The sequence below is a fragment of the Pezoporus wallicus genome, unplaced genomic scaffold (genome assembly GCF_028554395.1).
Source record: "Pezoporus wallicus isolate ANWC-B61680 ecotype Strahan unplaced genomic scaffold, APGP_CSIRO_Pwel_v1 contig_420, whole genome shotgun sequence".
Taxonomy (NCBI): Eukaryota; Metazoa; Chordata; class Aves; order Psittaciformes; family Psittacidae; genus Pezoporus; species Pezoporus wallicus.
Genome location: NW_026636658.1, coordinates 1,257,942 through 1,272,500, shown reverse-complemented (window position 1 = coordinate 1,272,500; position 14,559 = coordinate 1,257,942). Strand labels below are relative to the sequence as shown.

At 37.1% G+C, this 14,559-nt stretch overlaps 1 protein-coding gene across 4 annotated transcripts in view; it reads left to right on the top strand.

Moving 5' to 3' along the window:
• WWOX (WW domain containing oxidoreductase) overlaps positions 1 to 14,559 on the top strand; it is a 526,234-nt gene that overhangs the window by 232,689 nt on the left and 278,986 nt on the right. The gene's annotated exons all lie outside the window — the stretch shown is intronic.

Sequence of the window (14,559 nt, the reverse complement as noted above, 5' to 3'; positions counted from 1 at the left end):
CATTTCTTTAGATTGCTGCCTTTACAATACGTAATTGTTTCATTAAATGAGCATCTTTTTCTAGCCATCCTGGTGCAGTATGTCATGATTAAGATTGCATCCATACACACTGTCAGTATCAAAGAAACTGCTGCAAAAAAAAAAGATCAGTGGGGTTTTCTTTTGTTATGACCAGTGGATTTTGAAAGTACTTTATAAGCTGTTGTTGCACAGTGTTTCTTTGACAGCTCTTTGAATTTGCTTGTTAGCATTCAGCTCAAATTTTTACAATAATAATAATAACAATAATAGCAATAACAGTAATTGCTCACTGACCACTGGAAGACAGTTCATCTGTGTTTTCCTATTTAGCCTCTGAAGGGAAGGGTCTTTTGCTTGGAGCAACTTCACGAGGACACTTTGTAAAGTACTGCTGCTTTGGATAGAAATATTCATGTTACACCACCTGCTGTTAACTGTCTCTTTTGAAACTCAAATATACTCATAGGAGAAACAAGAATTTGTGTCAAGTGCAGTTCTGTCAGGAAAATATTTATTTTTTTTTGTGCACTGGAAAGTTAGCGGTATTCTAGTTATACGGACAAGAATCTGCTTTGATAATATCAATAATTACAGGAACAGATTTGAGAATGACATTTTTCTATTTTTCTAGATGCCTTTTTCCAGGTTTGTATTATTCTATTTTAACCATTGTTTTTAAGAAATGTTTGGGGGTTTGGTTATTAACAAGAAAGGTCATTCAATGCTGGGTATGTTTTATTTAGTTTATGATTTATGTAGTTTTTTTCAAATACACTTTTTTAGCAGCAAACAGTACATTTTAAGGGGAAAGAAACTATACTTTTGTAGAAATCATTACACTGGATTATGTTTGTAGGTCAAAATAGTTTCTACTTGAAATATTTTCCAGCACAAAATTAGCTGCTGTAAGACTAACACATAATTTGTAGTATATTGCTTTTAGAAGACTAAAATCTCTTTATAAGAGAAGTTCAGACTAGAAACAGGCCAGGAATGAACCATATTTAATTCTTGGAATATGAGGTGGCAGGAGGAGAGAGAGAGAAAGAAAGACTGACTTGTCCAAGCATTTTGAAATTGAAGCAGCTAATGGGGTATTATTAGAAGTAAAAATGCTTTGTGGATGTCTAGAATTTATGTTCAGATCTGTATCTAAAAAGCATTCCTATAACCTTTGGAATCATTGAGTAACCTCTTAGTTTCTTACTGCTATCTTCTTACTTGCTGGCATTCACAGGCTATTGAAAAGAAACCACAGAGTTACAAGAAAATGAGCACTGTATGTTCAGGGAAAACGCTTGAGCTTCACCACTTGGGAAGGAAATTAAGTGGTTAGTGATTTGCATAATGTGGGCAGCACCTTCTACAACATCCTTTATCAGAACCCAAATGACTAATGTCAGACCACAGAGTCCTTTTGAAACCGTGGGGCTGTTTCATGTTCTCTCTGAACCTCTACATAGTGCACGGTACTACTGTGTCCTGTTACAAGTTTTCATTTTGCACAATGTAGACCTTTTTAATATTTATCAGCATGCTGCCTCTAAGTTGATACATTTGTACTCCACAGAAATTGATTTTCAAGAAATGTGTTTTGGATTTTTCGCACGCTTATGGGGTTTGAGAAATGCATATTTGCATAGAAATAATCTTTAGTGAGCTAAATTTTAGAGTATGTCAAATTTATAAATATCACTACTGTAAAGACATATTTTTAGAAATAGATTTCTGGCACAGTTTATTTCAATTCCATTTTTCACATTTATGTCACCAGCATAGCTTTGGCTTGGTATTTTCTAATGCATTTGTTTTCAGCATTCATGTTTTAGGGATTAAACTTTTTCTGTTGTCTTGCTCAGACATTACATTTTGAAAATGAAATGAAGCAAGAGAGGTGCTTTTGTTTAAAAGGCATCCATTTGGTTTGAGACATGTGGCCAGTAAAACACACTTAGCTCCTTTTTCTTCTTTCATTTCTAAGCACAAACATATTGCTCTCTTTTTTCTGTTACTTTGCCCATTTACTGAAAAAGGAAGTTCTCTATTTTTAAACCTCGTATGCATCTTTAAGGCACATTATGTTTCCTGTGTCTGTTGTTTCATTTCACAGTAACTGCTGTTAGCTTATGCCGTTTTAAAAATACAGATGCTTAGTGCACAATCACAAACAAGTAATAAATTGAATTTGTTTATTTATAGAGACTCCAGTGTTCTATCTAAACACTAGCACTATATGCTTTAAACACATGTAGCAATATGTATATAGAAAACTGCAATATATGATCTAAACTGTTCAGGTTGGGATTAAATTGCCACAGATACTGAAAAGATGTTGCAAATTTATTCTCCAGCTAAAGAGATTTCCATTCTAGAAATGGACTGCATATGCACAAAGGAAACAGGATGAGGAAGGAAAATGCTGTGCATCCCCTCAACTTTGGTGGGTCCTTTGCATAAAGGCAACATTATTGTCCTTATCTGATTGGTGTCAGGGGACATGTAAGTCATGTTTCCTATTGCCTGAAGTAAAGAATTAGGCTCAAGTAATACTAAACAAGCCTGGTTTCTGAGGCATTTAATGGAAAGATATACTTTTCCCAGAGATAAATTTCAGCTAAGGCCTCAAAATCACTAACAGGTTTTAGAGCTGTCAGTGTAACAGCTTGACTTGGTTTGGAATAGAGGTGTTCCAGGGAAAAGCCCAATTCCAAGATCTGGCTGCTAGTTATTGCAATGTTCTTAAATTTTGCTGTGAATATCATTATACCACCTGCAGATTTTTGTCTCTTCAATGTAAACGCATTTATTTGTGGTACCTTTACTGAATTTCTGCAGCTGCTTCCTTTTCCAAATACTGTGCCTAATCTTTGTGTATACATAACATGGGCAGAATGACTTGAGGCCAGTTTTCAAATCCCCCTGGAAACAAGCCACTGGTATAGAATTTCTGAGGCTCCTGCTAATCAAATGCCTCTGTGTACTTGCAAAATTCTATTCTGCATTGACTTGTATAAGTTTCCATGTGCACTTTAAGATGTTGCTTCTCTTCTCGTGTCCTAATAAGTCAGCTAACATCAGGGAAGATGCTTGGCTTGGCCGACGGCACTCTCACCATAAAAAAAGAAGATACCACAGAGGGGCATTTCTCAGTGGGAGAGTCATTTAGCTTTGGACTTGTTCTTCCTCACTGGTCAAATGCGTTGGCCCTTAAGGAATGGTGTATGTGGTCTTTGGGTTTGTAGAAGTGGGTTACTGCAGAGAAAGAATGTATGCCTTTTATTTTTAGATAGATAGATAGATAGATAGATAGATAGATAGATAGATAGATAGATAGATAGATAGATAGATATGATGTATCTATAGCCTGTTCCTTTGGTTATTTATGTTAGAAGTTTTAAGGCATTGCAGCTCTTTAAGAATTACTTAGATGTTTTTAGTATGTAGAAGATGGAGGGAGAAGGAGGTCAGATCATCGAGATTGTGGGTGGCCGGAATGAATGGTCAATGTCACACATGGGACAAGCCCATCTTCTGTATGCTGGCTTGCTTTTTAAAACCCCAGTAAAATCCACTATGAAATATTGCCACTGCCCTGATTAAAAATAAAATAACCAAGATGTTTTTATTTTTCATTAGACTATGTCAAAAGTTAAAAGTTTTTTTGAAATTTGTTTCAAAATGGTCAAGGCAAAGGAACTTTTCCATGAAATTCTCTTTGACCTGTTGAAATAGCTTAAATGCTATTGACCATTCTTCCACCAGCTCAGTGATGCATGGCATTTTGAATCATCCATTTTCTTTCAAGGCTACCTGGGGTTAGCATATCATTACTTGATAACAGAATTTCAGTTCTAACCCACTGGCAGTGCTGAGCTTTAAGCTGGATAGCCTTACTTGCAGGCTTATCCAGCCCTACATAATTATCTGTACATTTATTTTATTGTCAACTCAGAGACAAGCTGAAGAAACTGTTTGCTTTAGAACACATTAACTTCTTTATCACATTAATACTGACTCATATCTTATTTCCCAGTTGCAGTAACAAAACCATTCAAATATTTCCCTCACAGGACAGTATCTTTAATAGCTTCTGTGTGTTTCCTATTTTTGGCTGTTTCTGTATAAACAGACTAATCTAATAGCATGCTGAACCATCTATACTTGGCAGAAATTCAGCAACTCACTCATTTCTATGGCAAGCTGAGATGCCAAGGGAAAAAAAATCCGCACTTTTATTGCAGTAAGATCTTCCTTAAAGTTGTCTTTTATAAGTGTAATATGACTATCATTTGAGTTACTGAAGCACCTTGACTGATAAAACCCCCACATTTATTGCAGTTCAGGATAAACCAAATAGGAGGGCATTATTCACTTCACAATGTCCATAGGAATTCATTTACCTAATGTATTCAGTCTTTCTCATGTGCACTGCTTTAAATGGTGGTAAAGCACACACTTAAAAAACATCGTTGAGATGCAATTAGGAAGGCTGGAGAGACAATTGGGAAGTCACTGGAAAGCACTCATGTAGAGCTATCTTGCTTGGGGTATTTAACCATCCTTGTCTCTCCATGGCAATCACAAGCTGTGCTGTGAAGCCACTCAAGAAATGTCCCCCATCCATTATGGGGCTCTCATCTCAATATACCCCTATGGCTTGGGTGGATAACTTGGTGAAGTCCATGATTCTACTTCTGGCTGCTTCTCCAAGCCCCAGAATATGCAATATCATGTGCATTTATTTTGGGGCAATGCTATCTTAAGCGGTGTCAGGCTTCTGCTTCCCTGAGCTGCCCTCTTCATTAAAGTCAGCACTTTTCAATGGTTTATATTTCAGCCAGATTAGTTTCCTGATCCAGTTCATTGCATGCTCATATAAATTCTTGGTCCAGCAAAAACAAGGTAGAAAGAAGGAGCCAAAGACAATGATTATTCAAATCTGGTTCAGAAGCTTTTGTTGTAGCCAAGTGTCCAGCCATGGACAGCCATGGTTCGTCTCTTTATAGTCAAGGCAGACCTGTACCATCATGCAGTTCCTACCTGTAATGGGTTGGTGTTTGTGATAAATATTTGAGCTGTTGATGAATGTAGCTATAAAAATGCAAATTATGATGGTTTTCTTATTGTTTTACAACTGTATTAGCTGCAAAGCCTCTTAGAGTGAAGTGGGTTTATTTAATTTTGGGCATTTATCAATACTTACAAATTTATTTATGTAATTAACATTTTTATGTCCCTGTCCTTGTAACATTTGGGTGTAAGAAGCTTATTGAAAACATCTAGATCTGAAATCAGTGAGTCTCTAATACAGAGGCTCCTTACCTGAATTGGCCTAACTGTATAAAAATAACCCACTATTGGACTGTACTCAAATGCACACTAGTAATGCCTTATTTTAAAACAGAGAAATATTGAAGTCTCTTAGGCTTTCAATTTCCTTGCTTGTGTTTTTAACTGTATTTTTAACATTATTTTTGCTATAGTAGGCCAAGTTCATCCCTAATATAACTGTATTGAAATCAGTGGGGAGCCTTGTAATTTTAAGAATAAGACACAGTAAAGTGCTTTGCTGGATCGGGGCCTAAAAGGATTAGTACTGTGGAATGCTTATGGTGGACGTAGAGGTAACTGTATGAATAAAAGTAATTTTAATTGCACTGGAGCCGTTTGGGAATTTTATTCCACCTCTCAATAAAAGAAATAAAAAATAGCATAGAATCTTGCTGCCAAACACAGAATCCTGTATAATATTTCACATGGTTTTGCAAATATTGAAACTATAGAAAACATTTAAAAGTCTGGGCTATAAACTCCCTAGGTTTTATTTTGAGGCTTGTACACATTTTAAAGCAGATATTTGGTACACAAATTATAAGACCAATAGGGAGTATTGATTTTTAAGTACAGCTATAGTGGCTTTGTGCCTTTTCCATGTTTTTCATTAAGGCAACAATCTGAGAGTTTTTTCTCAGAGAACTGAAGGTAGCTGATGATTTCTTATTGTATTCTGGAAAGTACAATGATGAACAAAGATAATTTCTGTGCTCAGTCTGTTTCTGATTCCCCAGGAAAACTTGGCTTCAGGTGAAACATCTGGTAGAATACAATCTGTTCTTTTCCAGGTGCACCAAAGGTGGCTTTGTGACTATCACTTTTTCCACGTGAATGGATATGAACATGGCTCTCCAGAGTAATGTGTGTAAGGTCTTACTCTCCAGTGTTTAGTACTGGTACCTGGAGTGAAGAGAGGGGAAAACCAGACACCTGCATTCATCACAGAGGCTCAGGACATCTTAGAGATGTCCAGGAACTTCACTAGTCCTGGCCTGGAAAACAGCAATCTGAACTAGTACTGCATGTACTGGCACCTTCTTTCCATCAGACTGTGCAATCATTGAGTTTTTAGCAAGTGGAAGAACACTTGCTGGTTTTGGGTTTGGTTGAGGTTTAGGTTGTTTTTTTCCCCATCTAATTTCAAAGCATTTCAGTTACATGCTTGAACTGAAGTAGTGCCTCTACAGATCATGCAATCTACTCCAGGGTATGAACTAGTCGGGTCATACTGTAAACTCAATTAGGGAGCATGAATGGCATAATGGTTTGCTGATTCAGTAAGATTTGCTCTCAGTTTAGATTCTGCTAAAAGGCAGTGTCCTTGGGCACATGGCATGGAGGTGCAGTGCCCTCTGAGATAAGGTATAAAAATCCGATGGGTAATGGTGGACTGGAGCTGTTCCTGATTCTACAATGCATCATTTGTGTGAAAGGGTTTTAGCTCAGGTGCTTTAGTTAAATTCACGTTAGCTAATTGAGTTCTGCTATCTAAAATTGCCCCTGCGATTTCAAGCAGATAGACTAAACTGTAATCAGCTATTGTACCATGTTGTAGTTAATGCTGAGATTCATTTTCAGTAGGAAAACAGTCTCACTTTCCAAAGTAGAGACTTATTTGTTGGTCCTCTCTCTTTGGATCCACTCTGTAATTCATTAGAAGAATGAAATGTCGGTGCTCATTTCTAGGAAGAACATTGATGAAAATAAATGTTCAGTGTGAGTACTAGAAATGAAGATTATCTTGTAGGTGCAGGGGCGCTTGCCTGGGGGAGTGTACTGCAAAGAGCTTGGAATTGACACACACAGAGCTTTTGTGATGTGTCAGCAATGCTAAGATGTTGCATTTGCCTGCAATAACAACTTTGAAGGTGATCATCAAGCATTCAGTTGAATTTGTACTCTTCTTTCTAGCGTCACTTTGCTTGATGATAAAAATCAGAGCTTATACTCATGCAGAGATTAGGCCACTTCTTCAAGTTGTTTCTGAGCCTTGCATGTGGCTGTTTGCTATGTGGCCCTGAGTTAAGGCTGTACTTTCCCCCTTTTTTTTCTCTTTTCTTCTTTTATGCCTGTGAGTTGAGATCTTAACGTTGCTGATTTTTGAGCCTCAGATAAGATCAATTTTCCAATTGTGTAATACAGTACCTGGCTTTTCTGAATGGCACTGTTAATTGTCTTTGACTATAATAGAATATGAATTGCACAGCTACTTGACACCAACTTAATGGTTCTGACTTTTCAATGGTGCCAAGAGTGTAAGGCTGGAGGGGAAAAAGGGTCAGAGGAGAGATAAGAGCTCTTCTGATTCCACTGAAAAATATTAAAGCTTCTGTGTCTTTCAAGTGGTACTTGTGAGGGTCACCATTTTTATGAAGTCACCTTAAAACTGGAAGTGATTGAGTAATTTATATCACAAAAGGTCCCTTAGAACAACTCCACCCCCCTCCTCCACAGGGTTTTTAGGTTAATAGGCAAACAGAAAGAGGCCCGTCTGGGATGGCTCAAGGAGAAATGCGGACAGTGATACTGTGGATGACACATTCTTCGCTGAGAGCAGCGTTGCTAACCCTGCTAGCCCTAAGGAAGAATCACTCTTGTTTACTGCTGTTTTGTTCCGCTGGGAGCTCTGGGAAATTTTCTGATTCTCTTTAGTACCTCTTTTTAAGAAAAGCTTTCTGTCCTTAACTACACAGCTATCTCTTCCAACTGGGAATCCGATAATGCACAAGATTGCCTACCTAATCTGGTGGCAGCAGTTTCTCACCGTTCTTGGCTGTGAGGGACAGAGGCCAGGAGGCAGAAAGCATTTTTACTTCTCTTCCTCTCTTGAACATTAGCATGTTTTAAATGTGTTAGATACCTGCCATTACTTGTATGGGATGCTAGATTATAACTTTTGTATGATACCAATTTTTAATATAATTTCCCAGGGATTTCTAAACAAGAGGAGCATGTCGCTGTGCAGAAATGTGGGAGAGGTACCTGGTGTGCTGATGGAGGTGTACTTTGAGTTGAGCGCAGGATGCTTTGGTGATGGGGAAGGCAGGTTGATGGATATGCCAGATGAGTTCATTGCACTTAACTCCAGAGGTGCTGTAAAGTCAGTCTGTGCATGCATGCAAAGTATGATTTAGCCAGAGCATGTTAGACCTCCTCTGCACATGTTCATATGAATTGCACACTACAAAACCTAAGTCCTAGAGAGAAAGGGGAGTCATTTATTTGTCTGTTTGTATGTTGAAGGTATGCCATTAATGTGCAAAGGGACTGATTGAGCAGAGTAATGTAATATTTGCAATATTGTGGCTTCAGGTGTTTCTGAGGAGGAACTGAAAAAATCAAACTCGATAAGAAGCCAAAATAAACTCTATGAAATTGTTCATATAAATGTCTAACATCAAAAAAGTGAATCTGGAATTTAAATACTAAGTAAGATAGTATTAGGAGGGAAAGGTCTAGTTACCTTTGTATATCCAAAAGGACTTGTATAAAAAATCGTCAGTTTTCTTGAGTCTGATACTGGAAAAACTCTGCTAAAGTACACAAGGAAAAAATAACACAGCATTGCCTTCAGAGTGGTATTCATCAGTGGCTATTTTGTTGTAAGGATTTGAGGGGGGCAGGGTTGGTTTTGTTGTTTTATCATTAAGACTGCTGTTTGGGAACAAAGCTTCCAGAAATGGTTGTCAGGGAAAGTTTCTTTATTCTTCCTGATCTAAGTTTTCCCAGTAGATTCCTGTTTAAAAAGAATAAACAAAGAAAAAAAGCAAAACAGCAGAAGTGAGAATTAGATATAAATATGACACTAAGCTATATCTTTTAATACAAAAGAACTCTTTTTTAATTAGAAGCTTGGAAGGACATACCCTTTAATTGCTGCACTTGTAGTTTCTGGGCCATCAATATCCTTGCTTCTTTCATTAATAAACTGGCAAGTCAAGTAGGAAAGCTGCAGGAGTATAATTTTTTCCCTTAAGCTCTATTTAATCAACAGCAGACTTGATCAAACAGAAAAAAGAAAATGTAAATCAGTTGCATTAATTCTGCTGGCAGTAAATAGTAGGAAGCAAGCTAAACATGAAAGAATGCTCATTTTGCAGCTGATATCTGGGGTAGGATTGAATGGAAGAAATAGGTAGTTAAACAGCTCTTTAGATTGTGAGTGACTAGGGGAATACCAGGGTTTATGTATAGATTAGTGCAGTGATAGACCCTGAGTAGCAAAAGACGATGACTAATTACCTGACAGAGCAGCACTCCATTAGACTTGGTCATTGAAATTAATTTCTGTTTTCAGGACTGGCAGAAAGCAGCTGCAGAATTTCAGTTCAATACTCAAATTAACTAGGAGTCTAAATTATTTCTTTGCACATACAGTATTAGAGGAGTGGGTTACTAAATTGATCTTGATTTTACACACTGAGGCAAGAATTATTCCGCCTTTTTCATCAGAAGTCCGTGTCCCCTGAAATCAGGGAATAAAACCTGCGCTATAATAAACTACTTGGCACTGATCTGAACTCTGTCAGACAGTTAACATCTTAACATTCCCTGGAATCCTGGGTGAAAGAATTATATAATAAAGTCTTCCAGTATTAAAGAAAATTTTGCTACCTGCTTCACTGAGTACACCGGGTTGAACTTAGTCAGGTGAATTGACTTCACAGTTTGAATAGGATTATGGCCAGGAATTAGTTTGCTTTATGATGTTTATGTGCTTGAAAACCTGCTATATTTGAAAACTTCCCTGACTTTGGCAAAAAAGGTGGAGAAGATGCCAGCTGGTTATTCCCAATGAACTCCTAATAGTTTAAGTGAAGGATGGCAACAGGAGAAAACCAACTGCAAAAAAAATCCAGCAGAACCAACTATGTAACAAAAAGCTGTAAGCACTAGAAGGAAACCATATATCCCATAATTCTAAAATACAGGAATTCTGCCAGATTTCCACGTTGGTACTTGTCTCATTAGATCCATAAGCAGCAATCTCTCCTTTGGCAGTAGCAAAACTCCCAGAGCCTTTTGTCTGTTTAAAGATTCCTCATCTTTTAATTTATTTATTCAGCAAAAGTAAATTCTAAATGTTTATTAAAAAAATCAAGTAAATGCATATAAGAAGGAGGAAAAGCAAGAAGCATTGAATAAGTATTTAATATTCACAGGTATATTTTAGCTCAGTGGAAAATTAAGCAGGAGGGATGTGTGTGCCTTTATTCAGCACTTATGCCCCATAGTATTCTTGCTGAATAAACGATGTTACTTCCTGCTCTTTCCTGCATGTTGTCTCTCAGTAGACACTTCTAGGCAGAAGGATTACCACATAAACCTGGCAGCTTTTGTCTTACTGTATCTTAGTCCTCTTTTGGAACCATTATTGTAACCGGTCACCTTAGTAACTAAAAGGCTTTTTATTTCCTTTGGTGATGCTAAGCCAACATAGACATGGAAGAATGGATTGGATTTTATTCTAGTTCCATAATGAATTTGTAGAGCTAGCAGTTATTTAGAAAACCAAAAACAAAACCAAAGAACATTTGTTTAGTCAGACACTAAGCAAACTTGATCTGGAGGTCAGCGAGAGACAATACATTGAGAAGTCTGCTCTGGCCTTTCAGAGAGTCACATTTCACAGTGTAGCACATTGGAAATGGTTATATAGAATTATTTATTTATATTGTCAAAAATAAAAAAGTCCATTAAAACAATTTTATTAAACTGAAAACGAGAACTTAATTTGCTCTCCAATACAGATGTTAGTAAGATTAGAATGTCATAATCATATTAAATGGTTTTATTCCCTCCCTTTTAATGTATTTAATTATCCTTTCATTCTTAAGCTCTGTTGTCCAGGCATTATATTACCACTTTGCATATGTTTTGTGTTCTGTTTTTGCATTCATGAAAAAACCCTAATATTTCCTTGCATACCAAAAAGAACCAAAAGAATCAGTGGACTAAAACACGTGGTCTTAGAAATATAGCTTTCCTGTTCATGTTGTTGATCCTCTAGAGTTCTGTCTCTCTGTTGGTATACCAAGAATCCCGAATTAAATTGCATTTAGGCAATTGATTTGTGTTGGCTTTGCATAGAGATGTAGAATTCATTTATGCTTTTATGTTCTGGAAAATTAATATTCCACAACTTAATGCTAAGCTTCTACCATGATTACTATTAAGCAACCATTAATATGAATTTGCTTGCATTGCCATTACAGAGAATGATGTTAATGATGTGCATTTTGTCTTTGATGTGGATAACAGGTAGTCCTGAGAGTGTGCTAAACCCAGAACTTAAATATTTTGGGTGTGATCCAAGTTGTTTTTTTTTATTTGAGCCTATAGCCTATAGTATCACTAATGATAGAGCAGGTATTGGTCTGTGTTGTCATATCTGCAAGTCACTTGTCTACAAATACCAAAATAGGGCTAACTCTGAGAGTGTCTTTATGAGAGTAAGCACACCTGCACTGGACATCTCTCAAATGAGAAAACTTGTTTTGGTCAGTCTGTACTTCTTGATGCTTGTCCTGCATGGACTTCTCTTCATTTTACTCTGTGCTAATTCAGCACCTCAAGAATGTTGTGAAAATTTTTATTGCTCACGAAATATTTTTATCTTGGCATGCGGCCATTGCCCTAGTCAGTAACCTCAGGCAGGCTTGCTAGGTTAGTAAAGCTAAAACACTGCTGCTCATCGCGACGGCTGAAACAAGTAGCACTGGTGAGCAATTATAGTCTCATGACCATCCACTGTGAGTTGTTTAATTGTCTTTTGCTTGGAGTTAAATAAACTGAAAACTTCAGATGGTTGGGCATTGCCATTTTTCAAGTGAAACTGCAGAAACAGGAAATCTATAAAGAGGGCAAATACTTCACACATTTTCTCCACTTGCTGCCGAGACCATTATTAATGCCACAATTTAAAAATAAAAGATACAGAACATTAGAGCTTTGACGGAAGTCTCATTTCCATGAGTTAGATTAATCCTTCTCTGATGAAGTCTTGGACACCATAGAAAATTGCATAGAAATTTTCAGTCTCAAAACCCAAACCTGCTTTGCTCTTTGCCACAGTGGCAGTGCTTGCAGAAGAGAAGCTGGGATGTCTTTAACTTAAATAACATCTTAAGCTTCGTAAGTAAGGATACATACTTTAGGCCAGATCCTGTCCTGGCCACTCAAGAGGGTGCTGTGGTGGAGCTTACTCATGGATAGGTTGTTTAAGCTCCCCCTAGGACCCACATAATTAGCATATCATGTCACAGGGAGGTATTTATTAGAATGAAAGTGTTCTTGGGAGGCTGGGTTTCAGAGGTTTAAATCAGAGCTGTGCATACTGGGTTTAGGGCCTTATTCACAATAAATTTTATGTTGGTGAGAGGTTATGGAATGGGTTTCTGTACCATGTCTACTTGCTCTCACAAATCTTGGAAGAGATATGGGCTCTGAACTTTGTTGTGAGTTTTCCTTTATTTTTTCATTTTTTTCTCTTTTTTTGGGGTGGGGGTTGTGTGTGTGTGCGTTCCAGAGAAAACAAGGGGAAAGCACCTTACATAGCAATTATTTTAATTATGCAGGACTCCTTTATGCTAAACATGCATTATCTATCAATGTAATATCCTGTAACGACTGGGACTCAGGGATGAACAGCTATTTAGTATGTCTGAGTTAGAAACTTCTTTCTCAATACCTGCATCTGATGACATTTGAGTTATTAACAACACTGGGCATTTAATAAACTCACTGTTCACAAATTAGTGGTAGCACTGCCATGCGATCCTGGTTTTAGATTGGAACTTCTTCACTGCCCTCCCGAGCAATCTCTTAGGCTGTAAACCTGTTCATATCACAGCACTGAAGTGTTATTGCCACAGACCTGTCACAGCTGTCTTTCTCTTCGGTAAGAAGGAGAGAGAGGAGAAAGAATGGGAAGTGACTTCAGCCACGCAGTGAACGTGCTCCTAACAAAATATTTGAAACAGAGAGACAATATCTGATGTTGATACAATATGAAGTGATTATGTACCATGCTATTTGTACCACAATTTAGTGTGTTATTTCATTGGTTATATCCAGAGTAAGAATTTCCTGTAGGAAAAGAAAAAAAGTGGACATAAAGTACTATAATGTTCTCATGCTGTAAGTTGTCTGGAGGTCTTTGAGAATTGGCTAGTAGTGCTGAATGGGCAGCGAAGGGAATGCATATACACAGGAACACAAATATTTCCCACTTGGCTTTTATATTTAGTACATACACAGATTTCTGCTTATACAGAAAAGAGAGTAGAATCAAACAAATGAGGTTGTGTAGGGTAATATGACTGTAAGCCTAAAATAACTGGCACAGTTATTGCCAGCTCCAAATCTGATGGTTTCATCATAAAAGACCTAAGATACGGATGCATGTCTGTAACTTTATGCAGATGAATAATCTTTTAAAGTGCCTAAAATTCAGCCTAATCTTGCTGCCTATTGAGCTATTAAACTGTAAAAGCCCCTCCCCAGAGCTCTGAACCCTCACATCCAAAGAAGCCCTGATGGTAATCTGTTTCCCCTTTTATTTTAGTATAGTCCATTCCTTTCTCAAGTTTCTTGTTAGAATTGACTGTATGGTAAGCATGACTGCTTTTTGCAGAGTTAGAGAGAATATTCTGATTTCTATGAAGCAGACATACAGAAGTTGGCTTGATAAACCCCCATTGGTATCTTCAGGGAACAAGTAGATTAAACAAGTAATTATACCATAAGGCTTTTAAAAGTTAGTAGATTTAAATACATTCTATGAATCTCATCTTAATGTAGCCTTTTGTCTATAGTGCTTCCTGCCAAAAAAAAAACTCCTAACAGGAAATAAACATTAAAATAATCTTTAATCCCTTGTCTGGTCTATTACCATTAACAATTGATGCACTTTAATTTTGTGGGATTTTAACTACAAAATGGAATGGCTAAGTAGTGATAATTGGGTTTGGAATTATACGGTCATTTATATCAACAGAAATGCAAGTGGCTGGGAGGGTGATTAATTATTTAACATTTCCTGGCTGTGGATCCTATTATAGAATTTTCTGATATATTCTGCTGTGAACAATTATCACCAAATGAGGATAAACAAATCTGTGATGTGAAGTCTTATTTATAAATTAAACTATATTTAGAAAATGTCTATTTCATTTGCATTTTCACTCTCTTCTTGATAGTACT